The 15158-nt window shown below is 31.1% G+C and overlaps 1 protein-coding gene and 1 long non-coding RNA gene across 2 annotated transcripts in view; one reads left to right on the forward strand and one right to left on the reverse strand.

The window, feature by feature from the left end:
• LOC133204070 (uncharacterized) overlaps positions 1–15158 on the reverse strand; it is a 135105-nt gene that overhangs the window by 70053 nt on the left and 49894 nt on the right. The window lies entirely within an intron of this gene.
• Positions 3347–4586, forward strand: LOC133204084 (uncharacterized). Its single transcript, XR_009723540.1, has 3 exons — positions 3347–3468; positions 3759–3901; positions 4454–4586. It is a non-coding gene; the product is annotated as an uncharacterized LOC133204084 (long non-coding RNA).

Raw genomic sequence — 15158 nt, forward strand, 5'->3', positions numbered from 1 at the left:
CTCCTTCTTATGTATGACTTCTTTTGACCAAATAATGATTGAGGTCTGGTTTCCTGAAGATGGAGGGGTGGTATGATAATTTTATTGATTACTTTATTATAAACATTTTATAAACTTGAGAATTGTACCCAATAATTCATTTTTTTTTTTCAATTCATAAGTTTTATTCTCACTTTTACATAATTATATTAACACTCAGGCATATCAATTTATAAACTACCTACACATTTTCAACTGTACTTCCTTTCATATAGATTCAACAGAATCCATTGTTTTCTGTTCATTGTGTCAAGTTATATTATAATTTCATCCAAAGCTTTAAGGTAAATAAATTTGATGCTATTTTTCAACATTGAATTGGTATCAGTACCATTCCCTATCCATTTGGCAATTGGTAGAAAAACAGCTCATTTGATATATGTATGTTGCATTGATTGTATGGAAGATGCAGGAGAAAAAATAAGATTTGAACAAATTTTTAGTTCTAATGTGAAATAATATAAACTCTGATTTATAAAAGAGGAAGGGGGTGAGTTAGAATGACTTTTTTGTGTGGTTAGGGACTTTAGTTTTACCTGCAGTGTGACCCTATGACCTCTTTTTACACTGTATATATTCACAAACATCATAGACATATCTCTAATTATTCTAAATATCATTATAGCATTTATCTATTCTTAATTGCATTAAGAGTAATCTAACAACTGCAGAATTAAACATTAGTGGTCATATAACAGGTTGCTCACAAGCTGTAGGTACCTTGCATCACTCATGCAGTCAGTGTTTGTATCACATCATGGGAAAGAGAAATGAATCTTTAAGTACTTTCCTATTGAAGTTCCTAATCTTTAATTTTGCTTTAAAAAGAAAAAAATTATCAAAAGTTTACCCAAAAATAGACATGAAAAAAAAAAACATATTCAACAAACCACTATCTGTTTTTGTCCAATTACTCCAAGTTGGAAGTTTTCCTTTTTCTCCCGCAATTCCTCTATTGTTGTCTGTTTCATTCTTTCCGAACTCCTTTGCTAGAGAGCTCTTGCAAGGGAGGTAATCCAATTGTTTTTCAACAGTGTTTTACAACATTTCATTCAGATATTTTTCTTAATGCCTTTAGTGTCTACCCAATTTTATTTATATGATTTATTGAACAGAGTATTCTCCTTCTACAGATATATTTAAAATTTTCTGAAGTTGTCTGGATTTTGCAAACAACATAGCTCTTCATGCAATATAATTCTATAGGTAAAATCTAATAAAAATCAATTACAAAATAAATTTTCCTCATAAAACAGACAAATGTATTTCAAAGCACTTATGACCCACATTATAAAATTATACATGGAGTTTGGATGTAAAATACATGAATCATAACAGGATAAGGCAGTCCAAGTATTTCTGTAATAAAATATAGCAAATATCCTTGTTGCCATGGATTAGTATAATTGTTATTTTTCCGATATCACATCTTAATTCAATCATGGTCTATTTTATAAATTGTTATCGCACAAACGTATAGCAGTATTGCTAAACAAAAAATGTGTTCATGAATTTGTTTGATAGCTCTCGTATAATTTTTCAAAATCTTAAGCTTACGAACAGGTTTGGAAAGCTAAAAAGCAAATAATAAGCATGAAACACCTGCCTTTTTTTTAATTTTAAAAGGATGTGAATTATGTTGTAACCAGCCAATTTTCTCTTTACTTTTCACTATTTTATTTAAAGGTAGCACTCAGAAAATGTTCATGCAAAACCAACTTCATATTAAAAAAATATTATATGAGCAACATTTTTGTGATAAGTTTCTTAATTCTATTTTAATAACTAGGTCACCTGAGTCACTCAGGTGACCTATTGCTATCCGTTTTCGTCGTTCGTCGTGCGGCGTCCTTAAACATTTGAACATTTTTAGCTTCTTTACTGAAACCGCTTAACCAATTTCAACCAAATTTGGCATAAAGCATCTATGGGTGAAGGGGAACAAAAAATGTGAATTTCATGGTCCCTGGGCTGAGGGTGGGGCTAAAACCACAAAAATTAATGCAATCTTTAAAAATCTTCTTCTTTACTCCTGAACATCAAGCGGTCAAACTGTTGGCATGATTGTAATAAGCATTGAGCCCTCTACCAAAATTGTGAAATTCATGGCCCCAGGGTCAGGGGTTCTGGTGCTAGGGCGAGGCTATATTGATCGTATAGTGAAAGTGCGTTATTATTTTGAAAATCTTCTCTGCTCCTTGGTATCAAATAAACTAACAAAGTACATAGTTATGATGCGCAAGAGTGCTTCTTTCAAAATTGTGATTAGATTGATTATATTGTGAAAATGCAATAATTCTTTGAAAATCTTCTCTGTTCCTGGGTATTAAATAAACTAAGTAAGTACATAGTTATAATGAGCAAGAGTGCCTCTTCCAAAATTGTGAATTTCATGGCCCCAGGGTCAGGGGTTCTGGTGTTTGGGCGGAGCTCTCTTGATTATATTGTGAAAATGCATTGTCTGCTCCTTAGTGTTAATCAGATAAACAAAGTGATTACTTACATGTATGATGAGCAAACTTCTGGTCTCAGGGTGAGAAGCTCTGGTGTTTCTCGGTAGGGACTGAAGGGGGGGGGGGCTCTATTGATAATATAGTGAATCTGTAGTAAAAAAATGCATAATTTCTTTGAAACTCTTCTCTGCACCTGGGCATATCAGAGGCAAAAAGAGTAAAAGTTTTAATAAAGATTTTTGAACATCTGGACCATTTTGTCAAGTGTTCTGGTCCTGGCCAGGGCTCTATTAATTTGTATGCTACTGAGAGGAGTTATTCCCCTTTGCCATTTGCTTTTGATAATTAGTCACTGTAAATAATTTACTTGAAAGGTTAATAGAATAAGAGAATAATGAAAAAAATTTTATCTTATAATACAAAAAGTACTTTCATAGGTTTATGATCAGGTAGACTTGTAAGTAATAGATAAATAAAAATGAGACAAAAATAACTTGTGTTATTTAATGCTCATCAAAGACCAAGAGAGTCCAATGTAAGATATTTCAACAAGAAATTAATATAGTACAGAAGCACTGATAGTTTGTTAATATACTTTATGGTGTTAGTGATAAATGGGGAACAGATCAGAACCTAATTTATGAACTGATAATGATCACTAGACTAATTATTTTGTTGATCCTGATCACCCTATTTTTCTTGCTTTTGGGCAACAAAGCTTCACCTTTCAGTTCATTATATACTCTATGGATCCTCTAAATTGTTGTATTATACTCAGGTGACCATTAAGGCCCTCTGGCCTCTTGTTTAAAAAATACCCTCTAAAAGTAAATTTTGAGTAAAACGTAATTTTGAATCCATAGAACTATATTTACAGGCGGCGTAAAAAGAAGGACAATAAACAAATATAACAGTTTGGACATTGACTTTAAACTTGTTCGGACAGGGACAGTGGTTATTTTGAACACGTTAAAGAGTAAGCTGTTTTATTTGCATTGGGAGAATAAAAAAAATGTTTAATCAATATTATTACTCTAAATTATCTCAGTATTAATCTTACTGAAACCCTGGGTAGACAAAAATAATGCTTTCTGTCTCTGATAATGCCTTAACGTCAGCAATATGTACGTGAAATGACACCCTTTGCAAACCTCTTGGCTTTATTTTATCTAAATTCAAAATTTTCCGCACTTCGCTTTCTCATTAGATGTTTCTTATTCAGACACTATCGCTTAAAAGCTTTCATGTCTCTATACTCGCTTACAGCTTGTAATATTGCCAAGGATTGTACAACTTGTTTAACTCAGGACGACTCGTTTGGTTGTAAATGGTGCCCTATGGTTGGGAGATGTTCCGATGGCTTTGATTGGCTAAGACAAGAATGGCGGGAGCAAGAATGTGACAGAAAAGTAAAAAGTCTTTAGAATTTATGCAAAATTTCTATCTAGAAATATGTTACATGACCAATCATACTATTCCCTGTATTTGATAACCATTAGAAATGAATTTGTCAATTTTTTAGCGACACAAACCATGCATGTAAAAATCTCATTTTTGAGTATACATTAAGACATAATTCCGTGTTTTATTTTAAATTGTATATCTGAATTGAACATATTGCTGGTCCCTCTATATTGATTTTTCTATAAATAATTCAGTATTTTTACGATCGAGTATTTTAACTAAGGTATATTTCAGGTACCATTAACTTTCATATGATGGAAAATTAAATCACTGAATACAGATTTAGAAGCATTGTTCTTTACTACTTCTTCTTTTTATTTTATACTTGCCATGCATTATTGATACATATATATGTCTTAAAGAATAAAGATTACATTTGTAATCCAAGTAATTTTCTCTTTCATTGGTATGAATATTTACGAGAAATATTCTATGTAAAATATGGAATCAAATTTAAAACACGTAATCCTGTTTTATCGATTTTTATTCCTTTTCAGGCATTTGATGATTCAACCAAGTGCAATTCTTCAAAACAATGTTTATTACACAAGACATATCTATTAGCTGCACAATTCTTTTATCTATTTTTCCACGGAGGAAGGTTTTTTTAGTGCACCGAGTTACATGTATGCATGCAGTATTTATTATAATTAATTAATAATTATATAATTATTTTGATATAATTTATTATGATCCAATAAATGTTCAAATTCCCTGTTCTCTGACTGCTTAATAACCAAATAAATGCAATCTTTTGGTAAGTGATTACATTTTAATTTTAAATATAACATCCTTCTAGTTTCATTCGAAGAAAGATTAAATTTGTATCTTTTAATAATGTGAATTATAGAGTGATCAAAAAATATTTTTATATAGATCGACGTGTTTTTTTTTTTTTTTTTTTTTTTTTTTTTTTTTTGTTGTTTTTTTTTTTTTTTTTTTTTTTTTTTTTTTTTTTTTTTTTGTTTTGTTTTTTTGCTTTCTTTTTGCCTTTAAAATATTTAAAACATTGTAAACCTCATTTAAGACAAACTGATTCATTTTTAAAATGATTCAGATATGCACTTTATGTGCTTTAAAAAGGAAGTGCTGTTTATTCTAAAACCGAAAAGAAGATGCACAATCGAAGCTCATTTTTGTTCAATGCTATTTTCAGTCATTTTTGATATTTTTAATTCTAAAAAAAAGGTTTTATTCTTTTGGCTCACCATTTATTTACGGAATATATTGAGTTTATTATTTATATTTTTAACTTAAATTCAGAATATTCATATCTAATTAGATTGAAGGAAATGTCAGAATGGCCAGTATATAATGATATTGTAGATACAAAATTGATGAATGAAATAATTAATGTTGAATACCTTTTATTTATCTATTGGCTTTACTGTTACCTACAGATGTTCAGCTACTTGTAATATTGTAATCATGCTCTTGTTATACACATGTACTATGACAAACACATGCATAACGTGTTTTTGGTGACTTCTTGATAATGTTCTAATTAGCATTTAACAACTTTGAGACATTTATTTGTTGTATCTGTTTGAAAATGTTGAAGACTTTCAAAAGAATTATAAAACTTAGCATCGCCTGCTTTGTAGCTTTGATAAAGATGTAAATAAATTTAAGAGTGGTCAACTTTTATTTACTATTTACACGATAGTTCTTACAAACAATTGGCATCCATGGATAGCATAAGACTGCGATAGAATCTTACAATCAAAGAAACTATGGTTCCCTAACCCTCAAATGAATAATTAAATTGAAATTATAAGAAATAACTATTTATCATTTTATTAATACGTGTTTCCAACAGATTTCAGATGTCATTACTGCAATATTGTCAGTCTACACGATCCATTCTGGAATACCAATCCCAGTGTATTTTCAAAGTATTTAAATATAAGTTTGTGTAGTAACTGAATATCATACAATTTCAAAGTACTGTATCATGAGCTCAATGTGTTTCAAACAATCCTCAAAAAGAGATTTCAGTCTGTCTGTACTGCAATATTGTCCCTCTACATGATCCATTGCGGAATACCGATCCCGATGTATTTTCATTGTATCTAAATAAAAGTTTGTGTGGTTATTGAATATCGCACAGTTTCAAAGTACAGTATCATATGAGCTCATAAACATGCGTAAATACTAATTATCAAAATCCTGCCTCTCAAAATTCAGAAATCATAAGTTATACTAAACTACCAGGGGTATTTTTTTCAAAGTAGGTCAAAGGTTAAGGTTAAATGGATTGTAATGCTGGTATTTTTCATATTGTCTTATGACAAACAGTTCACATGCTAAATAGCATAGACTTAAGGTATTTCCATCCTCCTGTGATTTCAAAGGTTTTTGCGAAAATTGTTATTAATCTAAATTCATACCCATTAGAAAAATTTCTTTTGGATGAGTGATTTTCAATAGATAAATTGCATATAATTATTAAGCAAAAAAATTGTAAAAATGTATATTTCCTTCGTTTAATCAAATATTCAATCTACAAAAATGTTGCCAAGGGCAATAACTCCTTCTAAGGTATCTTCATTCAGGAATTTTCTTTGTTGTACTTTTAATGTAAAATTGTTTTCCTGATATTCACAATTCAATTATATCTAGAAAGTAGCAATTACATAGGAACCTTAAGCATCAGAATTATGTATTTTAACCAGTTTTTACATAATGTTTATGATACTGTTCACTAAAACTGTACGATTTTTTATGCTGACATTCACTTCTGTTTTTTATTGTCTTACGTTTTAAAAAAAATATGGCAACTTATACATTTTTTGCAATTATTAGTAAATTTAAACTATATTCCGTGAAAAAAACAACAGATTTTCTAATTTGAACCCATAATATATTTAGAGGGTGGAAATACCTTAACTCTTAAATCTCTGAAATATGCAGTATAGCGGCACTATGACCTATTTTGAAAAGTAAGTCAAATGTCAAAATCAAGGGTCATGAGGTTGGTAACCAATGTAATTTACAAAAGCCATAGTGCCAAGCAAGATATAGGGTGTGAGAGACGGACAGAGAGACAGCTAGACGCCGGGTAAAGTGATCCGTAAGTGCCGCTCTGCTCTGCAGGTGACACAAAAATGACATAGCTAACACAATCCAAATCAAAAAGAGAAAATCAAAATTCCTTTTTTAAACCTGATTTTTCAAATCTGAAGTCGAAAATGGTCAATAATTGAGCCTTTACAATGGAGCTTTTTGAGAAATGCGCCTCTTTAAGTGCAATTTAAGAGAGGAACTTTCCTCTTCATCAGTAATCTTCCATGTTGTCTCTAGTTCTATGCACAAAAACTGTATTTGAGGAACGTTCATCTTTTATTTCAGATTGCTCATAATAAATATGTGATACTGTATATACAATGTTACACGAGGAACGTTCCTCTATCAATTTCAATTGATAATACATACTATATCCATGAATCTTAATAAAAATTATATTTGAGGAACGTTCCTCTACCAATTCTAATCAATAATAAAACAAACATCAATCTAAGTACACTGAACATTTGAGGAACGTTCCTCTATTGAAATATTTACACAATATACATGAATCTTAACCCAATGAATCTGAGGAACGTTCTTCTCCTAACTGTTGGCCTTGGTTTCATAGAGGAACGTTCCTCTCCTACTTGTTCACACTGGCTTCATAAGAGGAACGTTCCTCTCCTACTTGTTCACACTGGCTTCATAAGAGGAACGTTCCTCTCCTATTTGGTCACGCTGGCTTCATAAGAGGAACGTTCCTCTCCTATATGTTGGCACTAGTTTCATAGAGGAACGTTCCTCTCCTATTTGTTGACACTGGCTTCATAAGAGGAACGTTCCTCTCCTATTTTGTTGACACTGGTTTCATAAGAGGAACGTTCCTCTCCTATTTAGTCACACTGGCCTCATAACAGGAACGTTCCTCTCCTATCTGTTGACACTGGCTTCATAAGCCTGAACACATAACATATTTCAGGAAAGTTCCTTTCCCATTTTAACTGTTAACACTTCATACATGAACACAGCAGATTTGAGGAAAGTAGGCTGGTATCCCCTAAGGAGTAGATGAATCCTGTTGATTTTAAGATGACAAGATCAAACAATAAGGATGAAACTTCTCTGGACAAAGAAAGATATTGTCTGCTCAAAATCTAAAAAAAAATATAGTTTGTAGGAAACTGAGAAAAAGATGCTGGTCTTTGTGTCTTCTTAACCTTCATTTATGTATGTGGGATTCTTTAAGTGATGCTATTTGAGAAGGTAGAAAATTGATGAATTTGTAACCTTTTTTGTAAATGTGGTGGTTTTTATGCATTTTTACCACAGTAATTTTTAAACGACAGTGTGCAAAGACTCATAATCAATTTGCATTTTCTGTACAGTTCTTTTCTCAGCATGACATGATTCATTCATGGATGGTAATTCTCCTGGATCAAGTATAAAGAAATAATGTATATCATTATTTGAGTGATGTGTCAATCATATGATTCCTTTCCATCTATCACCAAAGATTCCTGTTTACTTATGAATTAATAGATATTTTATTGTAGGAAAGGAAACACTGAAAAAGAGCTATGTTTAGGCCTACATGTACATTCTTGTGTAGGGGTGTGGAACACAACCCCCCCCCCCCCCCCCCCCAAAAAAAAAAAAAAAATCCTGGATTCGCACATGTTGATTCGCAAATATAAATATTATTTATTTTTTTAAAGATGCAAACCTGCCAGGAACCATTTTAAGTAAAGCAACACTTGGCCATGATTTATGAGCCTTAATTTCATATGGTAAAAGGAACTGGGAGAGAATTAATACAGTGTGTGTAAAGTATTATCACGTAGCTCGATAAGTTGGTAGTGCTTTCGCTCTGTGATCTCGGGTTCATGCCCTGGTTGCAAACCTTAGTCAATAAAAAGAATAGGTAGCAACTGTTCCTTCACCAAACGTTTGTTACTTTGAAGTTTAAGTTGCAGGTCTTTCAAATGAGACCTCGAATCGAGGAGTCGTGTCTGAGGTGTTTGCAAGCCAGAGACCCTTCACTGTTCAATTACCCTGAGTATCGAGTAAAGGTCTCAATTTGAAGCCTTCACCAGCATCAGGTGACCTCTCATACAAGTGACATTTTCTTGCAAGAGACATAGAACTACAACAATCAATCAATCAAAGAAATTATACTGTATTCTCCTGGACCCCTATAAATTTGCCACCGATTTGATATAAAGCTGCCGTATAAAACAATGATTTCTTCTCTTACACGTAGGTCTTAAAATAAAAAGAAATGTAACAATGACAATTTTCTAAAATATTTAAGATTATATTTGATATCTATGAAATGAGAAAAATCGAAATTAAGAGTTCTTACACTTAGCTTTTCTAGTTCATTTCATCCAAGATTCATTTACCAAATGTAAGTGACCAATCAATTCTATTAGGTTGAACATCCACTCATTTAATTGAAAATCAAATAATATTACAGAGATGTGTCTCTACTGATATGTAACCCCGATTTGTTCATACAAATCTTCATCCCATACATCAAGTGCGTGAACAAGAATAATTGTGTAACCATATCACAGTATAATACACAGGTATCATTGTCAATTTCTCCATTTCTTAATTCCCCATTCAATCAAACTACAGTTGTCTTTAGATGAATACTATTCCTGCTAGTCAATTAATGCAAGCTCTTCATGTGCAATTGACCTACACATTTGAGTGGAAACACGGTGCCACTATTTGAAGAAATGTCAATCAAGACACTCCACACTGAAATGATGGTGGTTGTGTTATCAGCATTGGATTTCTCAAACATACCAAACCCATGTTCTCGATTTCAACTTAGAGTATATTCATGAAACAGAAAACCTACTTTGCTGGATGTTGCAGTCCCTCACTATTAAGGATCTATCAAGGTATATATGCAAATATTTATATAAATGTATACCATGTATTGTTTGCATAAAAAATTGGAAATAAAAGATTTAATCAAAGACTTTGTCAAAGTTAACATAGCCTATTGAAAATGCTAGATTAGACACTTCTAAATAACATTAAATAATGAATGAGAAATTCATTGTTTTGATAAATAAACTAATGTGCCCTTGGTTTCAATGTAATCTACCCGGTCATGACACCTGTTGCAGCAGCAGTTCATTACTGAGAGAAGGATCCTAAACAAATCAAGTATGTAGCCATAATTCTCATTATTAGTTGGGAAAATTAGAAATTCTATGAAATCCAGTGTATGTTATAAAATGTTGTGCATAGCAGCAATGAGACTGTATTTATGTTTTCATTTTATTTTTTTATTTTTTTTTTGGGGGGGGGGGTGGAGAGGAGGGGGGTTAGAGAGGGGTCCATGTCCATTTAAGAAAAAAAAAATACATATACACAAGATAAGACACATTACAAACACACAAATATTTTTAATAAGAAAACTGATGCATAAACAATAAAAGTTTTTGGGAAATAACTCTCCTTGTTCATGTTGTTCAGGAAAAAATGGCATGCAGTCAAAATACATAACCCATGTAAAGTAGTAGAAATTTTTTTGTGTTGGGACACTTTTGACATTTTTTTCCCCAAAAATTAAAATGATAATAATCCTAATTGATATTTTTCTCCTTGAAAAATTTGCCCATCTCCCATGTCCGGTAGATTACACTGAACTGCTATATAATATTTTAGCAATATTTATAATGTACATGGTAGAGTTTTTTTTTTTTTTTTTTTTTTTTTTTTTTTTTTTTTTTCCGTATAACATTTTTGCAAATTGGAATGACTTGACATGTACATGTATTAGTTACATTATTGATTGGAGAAGTACACTCCAAAAAATTTTCAATTTTTTTTTCTTGCATTTTGAATTAATTGGAAAGACCCAGTATTTTAAATGTAAAGCCTTATTTGCTTTCTTTTATCAAACATTGATTTGATAAAGAAAATGATATAGCTCTGATTCACCCAGTTCCATCCATATGTCATCCGTGCTTCACTAGGTGCTCAGCACTGTGGCTTTACAGAGCAGAGCATGCCAATTCACCCATGCTCAGAGGAATAATCTGTCACAGAGTAAAGTGTTTAAACTAAACAGAACAGAGCCCTGTAGTTTGTTTATGTATCCCCAATGCTAAACTCATGCTTTGAGACATTTATTGCTTTATTGTTTCATCGACTTCACTTACTGTTCACTGGTTAATTGTTTATACTTTCCCAAAATATCATTACAAAACTCTGCTATTTTGTATCTAAGCTTATCTGGTGTATAAATTAGTACTTAATAGATTGGAATCATGTGTTGTTCTTTAATTACCAGCAACAATGACCTTGTCAAAGATCATACTCAGCCATGTAGAAACTTGTCCTTGATACATGTAGTTTACATTGTAAGGACAAAATGACTAAAACAGAAAAAAAAAAAAAAGATTTTCTGATTTGATTTTGGAATGCGTTCTGGGTAAATTCAATTAAAACATAATTATTTTAAGCTATTGCATAAAAAATGCTTTAAAAAATTCAAAAGATGATGTAAATAATAATTAATTATAGTATAAGCTACTTCATGCATGTATCTGTATGGTTTAATAAAATAAAATGTATTTCAGCAATGCATTCTCAAGAAGGAGAAGTTTAATGAACCCTCCCCTCTTACAATGAACAACACATGGACACTCCCAGGATGAACACTTTGCATTCACTAAGAGTTCCCAGGTATGGTTTTCTTAGCAAATCTAGTTAATCTCTTAATATTTAAGTTATTTAGAACTTTTTAAAAATTATTAGAATATAAACTTTCCCAGAACTACAGTTATTTAAACATTTTGCTCACAATTGAGCCCTGTATTCAGTCAGACAACATGATTTATCTGCCCTTGGCATTTAATCAATTTAATAATTATGTCATCAAATAGAAATGATATGCAAATGAATATACTTGCCTTTTATGAGAATATACATATTTAACATCAATTACATGAAATTTCCAATAAAATTGGCTAAAATATAGGTCACCCCCTTTCAGAATTACAATATTTTCAGTGGGGATGTATTTGATTCTCTGATGTTAAAAACTCTTTGCTGGTATTTTTTTTTTAAATCTAATGGTTTTTTAAATCAAATATAATTCTCTTTCTTTTTATCGATTATTTTACCTATAGTAGCTTTTCCTCTTTCCATAACTCAGCATTTTCTTACAAAAACCTGCTGTTTTATTCATTTTTCAATTATAACGAGTACCTGCTACCCTTATTGATTAACACGATCTATCTTAAAAGATTATAAGAGATAGTAAAAAAAACAAGCAAAAGATATGCAAGATTAATCATTTTATTTCAAAATTTTGAAAGAAAAGTGGAAAAATGCTTCAAATTATAGACATTTTTTTCTATTTCAATGATATAGGTCTGATTGACTGGGGTGTGAAATGTAACAGCTAGGACTGTCAGTCCCTATATTCATGAGGTGAGATAACCAATGAATATGTGTTCTAAATGTACTAAATTGACCACTTTTTATAAGTGTTTTCTATATCTCTATAGGAAAAACACCAACATAACCATATACATGGGCGCAGACATTTTGGGCACCCGAAGTTGTGCGGAGAAGAAAATGCTACAGGGCACATGATTGGTCATTAAGAGAAAAGCCTTGTTTTGTATTTGACAAGTGAAATAAAGGTAATAAAAATCTCATATCAAGACTTGGCCTTCGTTGAGATATATAGGAGTTACAGATAAAAATTTGAAGGGAGGGATACACTTTGGTAAGAGATTTTCATTTGGTGCTGAACGCATCTAGTTGTAAACAAATGAAATTTGAAAGTTTATTTGAACCTGTTCTAGCAGTGAATATGTACTAGAAATGATGCTTCTTCAATGGCGCAGTACGCCATTGCGAAGTTCACAACATTCCTACTAGATTCTGTGCGACTTTTAAAAAATGCGTGTTTGTCATTGATTTTTTTTAAAGTATCTTTCCTAAAATATTTTATAGGACAGAAAAACATTCGTGGTCGATCGGGTATAATGATTGTTCTAAATGGAGATAAACGCCATCGCATTTGCAGAAAAAGACCCCCCTTTCATCTCTCGACCAAGTCCATGAAATGTGGGGAAAAAAATTCTCCTAAAACCTTTCTTGTGCACATTTGTACATCATAAAGCCATAAATTATACCTTACAAGCTGTCAATTATTCAATTATCACTTAATTATTTTCTAACAGGTTTAATAGACACAACAAATGAGCCCTTTGTATAATAATAATATTAAGTACTTCGCTTGACCAGGATTGACACCTATGACGTCAGAGCAATGGCGTGTAACATCGGCGATCAAAATATGCATATTGAGAAATTAAAACTTTGAATCGCTGAAACATCAAAAATATTAATTTTCTAGCAAAGATTTTTAAATATATGGTTTTAATAGCATGTGAACTTTGTCATATCAAAAAATTTTGAGACGTGATAAAAAACCCTTTAATATAATTATTATTGCATGTATTACCATCAATTATTCGTCGTTTGCTTTTGTCGTTTTCCCCCCTTTCTTTTGGTCCTAGATTCCTAGGTAAAAGGAAAAAAAACTTATTGACATTGTATTACAAAAACAAAAACTTACCTGTTTTTCTTGTGAAAATAATCATCCCCAGGGATTCTTTAAGTATCTGCAATTATTTATAAAATTAAGCTACATAAAGTTTGAGTATAATATTTAGTAATTTGAAGTCAACCGTAGCTAGATTTTATTTTTTCCAAATATAATATATATTAAAGTGCAGGCCAGTTTTATTTTTATATTGCCTCGGTTTGAGAAATATCAGCATAAATATTTTTCATAAAGAAAAGATTTTAAAATCTATGTTGAATCATAAAAAAAGGAGAAATTTAAGGAATATTTATCACCGCGGGATTCAAAGCATTACTCTATACATAGTACAAGCACGAATAAATTTTGATCATAATAACCACTTAGCTGAAAATCAGAGCACAATGAGGCTAAACAAGTGGCAGAATGTGCATAGGAAAGAGATGTTTATACAATAAATACTTGCGCCAGTACTCTTTATCATATGTGGCTAGGACTGTGTCAATTTTCCTACATGTACATACAGCACTTGAAACCTTAACTGCAAGAACAACTGTACAAAAAGCAAGTGTAATTTTAGGATATTGAAGGAATATTCGTTAATGTTAAGAAAATATCGACATATTTGTATTATTCTATTATGAATTTAAAAAAAAAAAAAAAAAAAAAAAAAAAAAAAAAAAAAAAGATTTTGACATTAAAAGCATTATGTTGTACAATAAACAAAAACGTTTTTTGATAAAACAGTTGTATTCTTTAACAATTAAAGCAGAATCTATGTCAACTGACTGTCGATTGCCAGGGGTGTTATATCAAGGCACCACAAACGTTACAGAAACTGGCATTCCGTGTCAAAGATGCGATTCACAGAGCCCTCATGAACACGTTTATGATGTTTTTAGCATCGCACAAGAGAACTACTGTAGAAATTTCGACAGAGAAGAGCCATGGTGTTTTACCAATGACTCGGATGTCCGCTGGGAACTCTGTGGGGTGAAAATGTGTGGTCAGTATATTTGTACTTAGATGATAAAACTGTTTTAATGTTACATGAGTTTTATAATGTAAGAATATTTTTTTATATATTTTTTTCTTTCAGGAACACCGTGTCTTAATCAGTCTTTTTATACAAAGGAAATAAGTAGCCAGTGTGTTTCTGGTATCCCAAGTGATAGTGGATACTGCAGGTCAGCGCTTTATATATAAACAATAAAATAGTGAAGTTGTTGCGTCATTTAAACGTACACAAATATATATATATATATATATATATATATATATATATATATATATATATATATATATATATATATATATATATATATATATATATATATATATATATATATATATATAGATAGATAGATATAGATATAGATATAGATATATATATATATATTACGTTGAGGCAAATTCTAATCAGCATTATGAAATAAAAATATCAGAGTAACAGAGCTACAGTTATAAATGTCGTTGTAATCCTGTATTTAAAACAAAATCATTCAATTGTAGTGACAGTCTGTGAGGATTTAGGCTTGTGTACGTATATTACTGATTTAAAGAAAACAACCACTGCATAATGATTTGAATGTATATGTTTTTTGAAA

The sequence above is a fragment of the Saccostrea echinata genome, unplaced genomic scaffold (genome assembly GCF_033153115.1).
Source record: "Saccostrea echinata isolate AGI-Se365-2 ecotype Australia unplaced genomic scaffold, CSIRO_AGI_Sech_v1 ptg000052l, whole genome shotgun sequence".
In the NCBI taxonomy this organism is placed as follows: domain Eukaryota; kingdom Metazoa; phylum Mollusca; class Bivalvia; order Ostreida; family Ostreidae; genus Saccostrea; species Saccostrea echinata.